Raw genomic sequence first — 12,177 nt, forward strand, 5'->3', positions numbered from 1 at the left:
TTCTAATCATCGTTACTTATAAAGGCCTAGTTCAGGACTAGATTTCTCTGTCACCCTTTCCAGGAGTCCTAGATCATAGCAACTTTCCATGGATTCAATCTTCCATTCACATGTCAGAGGTTTCCCTAGGCTTCTGCAATCAGCCTGGGGACTCATTATATTGACCACGTCTTTTTATTTTCTGTATTTTTCATGCTTTGCCATCTGGGGCCTTGCAGACCCTGTAAGGACTGCCTCTCTCAGGTTACCCAATTCCTAGAGATAGTGAGGGACAAGCTGCTGGTGTGTCTTTCATCCGCAAACCAGCTGATGCAGAGCCTACTCCCTCAGCCGCCTCCATTATGGAGCTTTGCTATCCCATGCCACTATCTGCCTGCCAAGATATCCTCAGAGCCACGTATCAGGCAAGTAAGGGCTGCCCCATGCCACACACCCTCCTGAAATCCTTCAAGCTAGACAGCCTTAAGCCCATTCACCCAGCCTGCAGCTCTCATTCCTTCCTGTGGAAACCACAATAAAGGCGCTTACCCACATCTCCCCCTCTCCATCTACCTCCTGACTGACTGGTGCTTCCCCAGATGACGCCCCATGGCCAGGCATGCCCAGTCTTTTGGGATCTGAGTATAACAACAAACTATCTTTTCACCGGTGGTCATGTCCTGATCTGTTGGTCTTATAAACCCCACATTTTATTAGTTTATTTTTTATTGAGGCATAATTGACATACCATATTATATTAGTTTCCAGTCTACCACGTAATGATCTAATATTTGTATGTATTGCAAATGAGCACCACAATGAGTCTAGTTAACCTTCATCACCATATATAGCTATAGGATTTTTTTCTTGGGATGAGAACTTTTAAGATCTCTTTTAGCTTTCAAATATACACTATAGTATTGTCAACTGTAGTCACTGTGCCCTACATTATATCCCCATGAGTTTGTATCCCTTGACCCCCTTCATCCCTTTGGCTCACCCCCGACTGACCCCCTGCCTCAGGAAACCACCGATTTGTTCTCTGTATCTATGAGCTTAATAAAACCTCCATTTTAAAATGCTCATGTCAAATTCCATATACCATGAATCCCAACCATTTGACTATTGTGTTCTCCTGAGATTGGAGAGCTGATGAATGAAGAGCTCATTTGGTTGCTTCTCCAGCAGACCCAATAGCTCCAGGTTCTGTGTACTGGGAAATGAACCCATTTAGCCTCTTAGAGGAGAACCCTAGTTTTGTTTTTTTTGACCTTTCATTGTATTGGCAGAGAGCTGGCTCAGCTGGTCTGTGTTAGCTCCACTGAAGAGCAGGCTGATTGTAGCCCAGAGCTCCAAAGTTTCCCTTTCTAACAAGGCCACTTCCTTGACAAGAGAACATCCACTGTTATAGTCACATGGATATTCCCCATCCTTTGTCCCTGCAAATGTTTGGAGCTTAATGGTGGTGGGCTCTGTTCTACTGGAACACTGATGTATATATTTTTACATTTTCTTGATATTATGATGTTTTGACATCTTCAAAATCTTTCTGGCTGGGGAGAGACTGCCCCTCTGGAAACTAGCACATACTCACAGACTCGGCAGACTCCTAGGTAGTAAGGGCTTAGCACGAGCCTGCTTTTGATATGCAAACTAACCAATCCAGAAGCAACCTCCTCTGTTTGGCTCTGCATCCCAGGAAGCAGCATGCCTCTGCCTTAATCATCCCTGGTCTATGTACCAGGCAACTAGGGACCACCCCTATAGCCCAAAGCCCACCAAAATTATTCAAACTGGCTGATCCCAAACTGTTTACCTTGCCCTGGGAGGAATCCCAATAAAGGCTGTGGGCTAGTTGCTCCTTTTGTTCCTGTCTTCTGCTTCCTGGCCATGCTGGTGCTTTTCCATGTGGTCCTGCCTGGCGTGGCATGCCACCTATCTCTAGGACCCGGGAGCGTAATAAGTTTTGCCTTCCTGAGCCTCTCTTGTATCTCCTCTTGTGGCTGCACCTGACTGATCATCTCATAAAAGAGGATAAAGCAGCTGACAGTGGGATTTGAGGTTCATATATGCCTGGCTGAAGCCCGTGGGAGGAGAGCTCAGGGGACTGTGCCCTCTGCTACCCTTCTGCTTGCCATCCTCCCCCTCCCATAAACCCACTGATGTGTGTCCATGACCCCTTTGTGAAACAGTTTCCAAACTGGTCATTAGCCACTCCTGCATTTAAGGCTAAAGTGACTTCCGTGATGACAGGAAGTTAATTTACCCCTCTGATAGATTGTGGGCTAATAACAAGCGGTGGGATCATTGCTTTCTCCCCACCTAATAAATATCCCATGAATAATTGAAGCTTATTGAATGAGTTGGGCCACAAAGGCTTCTTCCTCCTTTGCTGGGAAGGCAGCCAGTGTTGTGTTTAAAAGACACGCGCACACGTGCTGATGCTGAGTGAATTCTCTGGGAGAGAGAAAGCAGGGCATTCAGAAAGATGGAGAAACGCAGAAAGCAGCACCAGAGGAAAGAAATATATCAAAGCTTCAGCAGATGATACAAAAAGGAATGGCGATGTGTTCCCCAAGAGAAGGAGATGATGCTATTTGTGGCTTTGTATATCCTGTTTCTTTTTGTGATTCAACTGAAAGAAATGAGTAATGTGGGGAGGGTGGGCAAGCTGATGAAAATCCAGAGCCTGATACCTTGGTGTCATAGTGCTGCCTTTGTCCTTGTTTTCTGAAACCCAGCAGGAGTGGCTTCTCCCGCCTAGAGGAGAAACAGAACCTGTTTCCATGCAACCTAAACAGCTGGGATCAGAGATAAGGTGCAGAGTTTTCTTTTACTGACTCAGCGGCCTGTGCCTTTTCAATTAGTGCAGCCAACTCGGTGGGGGGCATGGGAGATAGAGAGTGTGCATCTGCTCTGTTCCCAACCATGGGGCCATGAGCGGACTGCATGGAGTTTTGTGTTCTGCTTCCTCCCTGGGAAGGGAGGACCCTCTTAGAGGCAGCCCTCTAGGTGGAAAAGAGGGAGGACTCTGGACGAAGATGACCTGAGTGCAAATCCTGCCCAATCGGTGACCCCCAAGTCCTTGGGCAAATTGCACCTTCTACTTGCTAGGTAGAGTTTTGGGTGCTGAAGATAGAGTGCTGAACAGAGGAACTTTGATTCTAATGGGGAAGAGAGCCGAAGAACAGGTAAAGAGAAAACAGAAGAATAGCAATAGTAAACATTGCAAAGGGGCTGAGACACTGATGGTGGGGAAGGTGGGAAAGAGGCCCGAGTCGGACATGATTCCTACAGTCAGGGGACTCAGGTCCTAGTGGCAGTCTCCCTCTCTCTCTCTCTCTCTCTCTCTCTCTCTCTCTCACACACACACACACACACACACACACACACACACCATGAAAAGCTACGAAAGAAATAAAGAAGGGCCTGAGAGAAAGAAAGGAGAAAGGCAATGGCATGTGGGTGGATGAATCTACTTTGGGTGGGTTTCAGTGAGGTCAGGGGTGGCCTCTAAGGAGGTGACACTTGGGCCAATAAAAGATGACACAGCACTTGCCCTACAACAGTGGGAGGTCATTCTGATTCCGAGGGCAGCAAGAGCAGCTTGTCCAAAGGCCCTGAGGAGAGAAAGGTTGGAGCCCTCGAGGCAGTGGCAGAAGCCTGTGTGGCTGGAGTGCCTGAGACAGGCTGAAGCCAGGGAGCCGGCCAGAGGCCTCTTCACACACGGCCGTGTAGGCTCTGATGAGGATTTTGGATTCTCTTCTAAGTGCAGAAGAAAGCATTTCAGGCAGGGAAATGACATCTGCCAGTTTATTTTTTAAAGAGGTCCATGCCAGTTCTTCCTTAAACTCTGTAAAATGGAAATATTAATAGTATTGACTTGGGAGGGCTGTGTGAGGATTAAATAAGATGGAGCTATAAAGCAGTTAGTCCAGTGTCTAGCACACAACAAGTTCAAGGCACATTCTCTGTTCTCTATTGTTACTACTCTCCATGGAAGGCTGGGTTTTGGATCCACTAAACCTGGATCATTCTAACCTTGGTTGTTTTCACCCCAACCCCTTGGAGCTGCCTTGTGGGGACAAGGCGAGGATAGACTGTCTGTGTGTCTGTCTGCCTACCTTTCATCTTTGTATGTAAAGATGGGGTAGCCAGAGATGGAAGTAAAATTTTTCTCAGAACACAAATTTGGACCTGCTCTGACATTCAGACACATGGGCAGTGAGGTTCCAAATTCCCTGACTGTAATAATTTTCATCTAGGAGCTATGGAAGGTCTACCTTGGGCCTAAGGCAACCACAGAATATCTCACTTATGCTAATACCTTTTGGCTTTCTGGTGAACCCTTAATGTTGGATGCTCTCTTTCACCCCCATTCCAATGTCCACCCTGCTGTCCCCCTGGGAGGCTGGCCTCTGTGTACCACATCCCCCCTGACTGGTTGACAGTGTGGGCAAAGGTGGGAGATAGAGGGCAGACAGACAGAGGGGTCTGGAGATTCATTCCTCCTGTTCTCTCCCTGTCCAGCTGCCTAGAAGCAGCCCCCTTTCTCTACCAAAGGCCCCACTACTGCTGGGGTGGCCCCAACTACACTGCGGGTTTCTCTGAATTCAGGTAATCCCTCTTTCCTCTGACGTCTTCAGGCCAGAGGTTGTAGCAATTTCCTCTTGTTGCTATCCAGAGATGCCTGTTGGCTTTTCTTAATGCTGCCCACATCTTGATAAATAGTCACTTCATTGAATTCTCTTTAATCACCCCTTTTTGTATGCACCATCTGTTTCCTCCTGGGACCATACCCATATACCCTCTAAGAGAAAATGTTTTCAAAATGTACCCTTATTGTAAAGTTCAAGCCAGTTAAATGTAGGTGTATTTAAATATATATCATATTTCAAAGATTGTAAGATGTACCACCCCCTGCACATACATGTCAGCATCTCCAAAGTTAGGATGATTTGCAAATGTAGGTTTTAACTCTTGCAACCGGTGATGCATCTGTTGGTGTTTTCCAGTGCATGTGTGAACTTGGTCATTGCTGGTCACCGAATCCTCATTTTAATTGAGTTATGTTCACCATTGGTACTATTCAGTGCTGTTGAAAATATTTACATTATGATTCAGCTCTGGGATGACATAATTGTGTACATAAAGGCACAAAATAGAGCAGTGAGGCATAATTCTGATATCAGTGAAGCAAATATCCATCTTGGCAGAATGGAGACATTTCTGTGTTTTGTTTTTTTAAAATCTTACTTATTTATTTGAGAGAGAGAGAGAACGAGCACAGAGGGAGAGGGAGAGCGAGAAGCAGGCTCCCCGCTGAACAGAGAGCCCAACGCAGGGCTTGATCCCAGGACCCGGAGATCATGACCTGAAGTGAAGGCAGATGCTTAACTGACTGAGCCACCCAGGTACCCTGACAATTCCATATTTTTAAAGGACTTTATGGGACTTAAGAAAAGCAGTTACCCACGAATAGTTGGAGCGCTGTTAAAGTTGGTACTGAGATATGTGCAAAAAGACTGCCTATGATAGATAAGTAACCAACCGAAGGCAGTAGGAATTCCCAGGTCCCTTAGAATAAATCCAGTAAATTCAAAGAAGCAAGGAGTTGGTGTCACTGATCGGCAGTCCTTTTTCTTTCTTAGTGGTACATGAAAGAATGGTGTGCCCTACAGACTGTTAACATCTTCGATTCATTGAAATATGGTATTTCCCAGAGTGACATTTTCTGATTTCTAGCCCATGTATTGACTGCAGTCCTGTCTTTCTGGCAGATTTACAGAGAAACAAATAAAGAATAGCAATCTACCTCAGGCTGGTGGACGATGTGTTTCTCAATTCCCCCTCCCACCCTCTGATCCCTCATAGCATAAAGGTTTTGATATTGAGGCTTGATGAGTTTTTCTTTTAAGATTTTATTTATTTATTTGGGAGAGAGAGTGCATGCTTGCGCTAGCACACAAGGAGGGTGAGGGGCAGAGGGAGAGGGAGAAGCAGGTTCCCTGCTGAAGAGGGAGCCCAACGTGGGGCTTGATCCCAGGACCCTGGGACCATGACCTGAGCTGAAGGCAAACGCTTAACTGACTGCGCCACCCAGGTGCCCCAAGACTTGCTGAGTTATCAAACCTCTGGAGAGGTCCAAATGTGGTCTCTTTCCCTTCCTCCCTCTAGGCCTAGTCAATAACAGTGCGGCTAAGAGCACGTGGCAAGTCCCTTCCTTGTCCCTGTGGCTCTCCCATACCACAGCTTTGTAAGTAAGTCCTCCTTACACTGTCTTACTTCGGGTGTGCCATCTGCTTTCCTCCAGAACCCTGAGGGCTAGAGGTCCAGATACTTTCATGTCCATGGGTGATATTGTCCTATACAACACTTGAAAGTGAGAAATTGGAATTATTCTGGTCCATTTCGTTAGCCCCGAATTTCAGGAGATAAACGCAAAGACCTGACCCTGATGATCTAAATCGCTAACCTTTTCGGGGTGTCCAGAAGTTTGAATGAGTTCAGAGCATTGAATTTTGGGGGTTTGAAACTCTGGGTCTGGGACAAGGAGGGTGATTTATTTGGAAAGTGATGTGTTGGCTTTAGTGTTCATCTGAATAAAATAGTTTAGTGATGACCATTTCCACATCTCTTATTCTTTAGCTCCTCCATCCCTTCTCAGAATAGCAAAATCATAGACAATTTCCTGCCTGAAAATTAGTGTGGAAAGCTAAATATCTTTTTGTTTCTCCACAAAAGACCTTGAAAATAGCACAAACTCGCTGGATATGGAGTTTGGTGAGTTTGTCTTTCTAAAGAGATTTAGACTTTAACATTTTCTAGTCACAATTGCAAGGGATACCCAAGGGGACGTAGGGCTTCTGTGGACACTTGTTGAGCATGTGTACTGATACCTGTAGGGGGCACCATTCATATGTACTATTATGCAGTGCACAACCTGCACATCTCTGTGCAATAGCCCACGGATGGGCCACAATTACCTTCAGTGTTGATGTGGCAGAATTCAGGTGGAATTTACCTATTGTCCACATTGCCTGTGGCCCCTCTGCAATTTAAGTTTATGCCTTAACTTCAAATATCTGATTTATGGTATGAATTTTGCTTTTACTTTTAGCCCTTCATATAGTATAGCTAAACGTTTCACTTAAAATGTTTCAGGATTTGAGAGTACTCTATGGTAAATTCAATTTGGGGAGCACCAGGATGCAGAGAAAGAGCACTGGACCAAGTATCTGGAGACCTGGATTCAAAACCTGGCTGGACATTTGTGAACAGGTTCCTTTAGGATTCTCAGAACGTCAGTTTCTTGACTGTAAAACATGATTAATAGTAGTTTTTTTGTGGATTTCAATGGATAAACAAGACCACGTATTTGAAAGAGCCTGACACACAATAAGTGCTTGGTAAATATTTGTTTACTCTTACAAGGTAAATCCCATAAAAGTGAAATGGTTTCTTATAATGCTGTTATATGTGAATTTTTAGAAAGGTGAGCCTCTCAGGTGCCAGTATAGAAATGTCTTCATGCAAGAAGAACTGTCTGAGAGGCTTAAGAGGGCTGTCCAGTTGGAATTGAGGCTGGCTGCAGAGAGAATCCAGCTCCAGGGGTGCAAGTCTGAAGTCCTTGGGTCTATCAAAAACTGTTCCTGCCTTGTGCTTTTCTCTCTGACATCTTGAGTTTTCCTATCTATCGACAGGGCCATCTGGTGAAGGGGCATTTTTCTTTGCATTCAGATGTGTGCACAACCTCCTTTTGTGATTGGAGAAGTCACATAGTTAGAGCTGGGATCTTTCACCCTTCTCTTGATTTGGAATTCATGTCATCTATTCATGCTGGATGCTGGGGAGGTGATTTTTAGATCAAAGTGTGGTCCTTCTTGCCAAGATGTTGGGGTATCCCCAGTGGATAGATGCTCTCAAACACAATGTGTGTGAGGTCCAAAAAAATCTAAGCTAAAACCATTACATGAGGTCTGCATGGATGGTCACCTCTGTGATGGATTCTCATTTGCTGGCTTGCTGCTCTCAGCTCTTCCGGTCAGGTCTCTTGAATATTGTTTTCTATGGTGATGGGATTGGGGAGTGGGAAGTGAAGGATGTTCAATGAGTAGAGTAGAGAAGGGTTTGAATTGAAAAGGGTCACCATCTATTCTGCTAATAATGACTCCTGATTCTTGAAGCCAAACTTTTCCATCTTCTGAGATTCTAAGAGCCAGAACAACCAAGGAAGACGGGTTCCGGTAACAATAAAGTTATCTTACATTTGTATAATGCTTTGTACTCTGGAAAGCAGCTTTGCCTGTATAATCTTATTTGACCCTCTTATAAGCCCAAAGAGGTGGTTTGGAAGGCATTATTTTCTTTATTTTACAGCTATGGAATCCAAGAAGGTATTAAGTGTCTCGCCATGATCTCATAGCATGTAAATGATAGAGTCCAGGTCTCATAGGTCCTAGTCTAGTATTTTTTTTATATTATACTGAATCATCTTGAGCATTCATATTCTTAAAATTTTTAAATGAATCTTTAATGCTTATGTAATATGTCTCCATGATTTAAAATTAAAGAAGTTATAGTAGATATGGAATGAAAAGGAAGCCTTCTTCCCCCTTTCCCACTCCCTCAGCAATGTATTGACCCTTTCTGGATGAAATCACCATTCCCTGTTTCTTGTGTGTTCCTTTGGTGATAGACTATGCATTTATAAGTGTAAATGTATATCTTCCCCCTTTCTCCATGGACTTAAAAAATAGGCAGTGAGGAACGCCCTAGAGAAATTTGCCTGGAAAAGTTAGGAAATGATCTCACTTGGGGTTTATGAGAAATACAGCTGATCTTTGTAGCTTACCTTTTGGGGGGTCTTAAGTGGTATGTTTTAGCTTTATGAAAATAACAGGCAATAGTTTTGCACTATAGATCTTGAAAGTGATTGAGGCACATTTTAAAGAAGTTCTTACTATGAAACTTTTTTCTCAAATGATGATGATGATGATGATAATAATAGAAGTAGTAATTGAGAGATTTACTAAATGCCAGTTGCTATTCTAAGTACTTCTTGTGTAATATTTCCTCTAATCCTCACAACAATTTTATGGTAAAGGTACTATATTATCCATTTTTACAGCTGAGAAAATGGAGTCTCAGAAGGGTTAATTAATTTGCTCAAGGGCACACATATATTAAATGTTGGAACTGGGATTCAAAGCCTGACCCCAATGCTCACATTCTTAACCCTTTTCTCAGTGTGAAGAAAATAATTCTAGCAAGTTGAAGAGCTCCTGGGAAATATTCCATTTAGGAAGCAGCAATATTTGGAGAGTTTGCCCTTTTCACTCCGGCTTACTTCTGGGGTTAAAGTTGTCACTTAGTCTTGGTCTGCTTTTGCTTTCTATCTGAAGTCTTTCCCTTCTCCTGCTTAAAGATTATACTTGAGGATCAGGAATTTGCTTTCTGGTTCATAAGGTAATTTCCTATCTTCCTTCATAACCTCTAAACCAGGGCTATAAGAGCTTTCTTGTAAGTGTTTGACAATGTTTTCTAGAACTTGAAGTCATCTAGGTGTGACTTGAGAAATGGCAGTTGGAGAAAGCCACCAAGTGTGAAACTCACCAGACTAGTTCCATGCCTGAACCAGTCTGCACCTTATTCAATGAAATGAGTCCATGGATGGTGCACTTGGATGTCATGTCATCGTCAAACTGCTACAGAAATTTCTAGGTGCTCACTCTCTGCAAATCAACAATTTGGGAACCAGCAGTAGTGTGAGTACCACACTTTGAATAGGCCTTTGTATAGGATGCTGTGAACTGATTAATCACGCAAATGTGTGCTAGCACCCAGCTGCTTCACTGGGAGAATTAAAACCAGTGCTTTCATTTTCTCATTTATAGCTTAAAAAAAAGATTTATTTATTTATTTGAGAGAGAGAGAGAGAGAGGAGGGGCTGAGGGAGAGGGAGAGAGTCCCAAGCCAACTCCATGCTGAGCACAGAGCCAGACGTGGGACTGGATCCCATGACTCTGAGATCATGACCTGAGCCAAAACCAAGAGTCGGACTCTTAACTGGTTGTGTCACCCAGGCGCCCCTTATTTACAGCTCTTGATGAGAGGATGCTCTCCTTAGTGTGGTCCTACTTTTTACCTTTTCTTTTTCTGGGGGGGGGGGGATGTGGTTGGCTGGTAGATGTAACTTGTAATTGAACTTACCAGAATCTGTTCTGAAGATAAAATAAAGTTGACAGCATTATCTGAGCACACAGTTTTCACCCTTATGATGCTATGCCAGGAAAAAAAATCAGTATTGCCAGCTGGGGAAAAACAGACAAATAGCAAAAGAGAAAGCTGGAGTCAACATACAGAAGAGAGACACCCAGTCATCCATTCACCTGAGATCTATGGAAGGCTCAGCCTGCTGTGTCCTTGTCATCCATCCCAAATTTCCTTGTTGCTACCCACCAGGAAGAGAACCTGTCATTTAATTGACATTGTGAAATCTGGTTTGAGGAAAACTGGTTATTTCTTTGAAAAACTGAAATCCTCAATTGAAGTTTCTTTCTCTTAAGTCAATGAAAAAATTTCCCCAAATACTATCAGTCATTTCTGAGCATTATTAACCCATCATTGGATGCCATAGACCTCTTTGCTCTGTAGAGAAGAAAGTCTTTGTGATACTTTATTGTAGGCCTGGATCACTTAGACAATGCAAAAGATTCTGAGAGCTAACTGCCTACTCCTGTGAGTATTGTTGTACATCTCCTTCTTACTCACTGGTAGGTAACTCAAAGTTGAAACTTCATGAGAATTAGCTGGAGCTGCTTTTGATGAGAAGCCAAGAAGAGAAAACTCTTCAGGCAGGGTTCTATGATCTGAGTATCATCCAGACAAGATTACCTGGTGCTTATAAAAATGCAGATGCCAGAGATACTGACTCAGAACCTCTAGAGGTGAGATTATAGCATCTGAATTTTTAACAACCTCCCCATGGAGTCTTAAACTTATAAAAGTTTAATAACCACTGGTTTAGGGGGTGACACTCTTTTTAATGTAATCCTTAGGCTCCTCCTACATATCTCCAGGTGTTTTCTCCAGACTCCATTATCCCAAGTATGCTAAAACGAAAGAATTTGTGTCAAAATAACACTAGCAGCAATGAAAAACCCTAATTTTTCCAAATGCTCCAAACGTCCCCCTGAGGCTGTCACTGTTGCTAGGCTCCCAGCTCTGGCTTTTCCCTCACCGTTGGCTTCCTCAGTCATATGGTGCTGCCCCCCACCCTGTGCTGGGCTGTGCTTTACTCCTAGCCCAGACTACCAGCATTTTCTTTTGAGTCCGTCACTACCAGCTTGCTGTCAGTCTATAAAAGCTCAGCTCTGGAGGTTGGACCGACTAGGGTTGGGTTCTGACTCTGTTGCTTACCATCTGTGACCCTAGGCTGGTTAAATTCTCAGAGTCCGGTTCCTCATTTCCAAAATGGAGAGAATAATGGTTCATACCTCATAAGATTGTGTCAGGATTAAATGAGATAATTCATGTGCCTGACACATATTAGTACTCAGTAAATTTTAGCTGTCAGGTTTTTTTTTTTTTTTTAGCTGTCATGATTTTAACACTAAGTACAGAACCACAGCATTTATCATTAACATTACCAGAATCCCTGGATATAGGGCCATATCCTTGGCCTTGAGCTGCAGTCTAGGTGGTGGCCCCTCCACCCAGTCCCAGGGCAGGGCAATTCTTGCCCCATGGGCATTGCCTCATTTGGTCAGAGCTCTGTTCATGGGCACACAAATCCACCACTTGTCCAGCTGCCTACTCTCCATCTTTGTCTGAATCTCCCACAGGGCCTGCATACTGACATGTCTGAAGGTGAGCTTCCATCTTCCCTCCCAAGCTGACCTCTTCCAGGTTTCCTTTCTTAGCAAAAGTCACCATGATCTTTCCAATTGCACAAAACAAGAAACCTGAAAGTCATCCTTCATCCCAACACCATCCTACCCTTTAGCCCTCATAATGAATCTGTCACCAAGGCCAGTAAACTTAGCTTTATAAATTTCTCCAGCCCATCTATTTCTCTCATCTTTACTACCACCACCCTAATTCAGGCTATATTATTCATTTTTTTATAACGTGGGCCACCTCAGTAGTCCCCCTAACTGGTTTTCTTATCCCACACATGCCCTCTCCAATATATTC

The 12,177-nt window shown here is 43.8% G+C and overlaps 1 pseudogene; it reads right to left on the reverse strand.

Moving 5' to 3' along the window:
- The window catches only part of LOC148164346 (proteolipid protein 2 pseudogene), a 72,963-nt pseudogene extending 63,292 nt beyond the window's left edge, over window positions 1-9,671 (reverse strand).
- Window positions 9,672-12,177: the final 2,506 nt, after the last annotated feature.

This window comes from Eumetopias jubatus, unplaced genomic scaffold, assembly GCF_037043125.1.
Source record: "Eumetopias jubatus isolate StellerSeaLion01/CBP00866 unplaced genomic scaffold, mEumJub1_p1.0 scaffold_5, whole genome shotgun sequence".
NCBI classification, from domain to species: domain Eukaryota; kingdom Metazoa; phylum Chordata; class Mammalia; order Carnivora; family Otariidae; genus Eumetopias; species Eumetopias jubatus.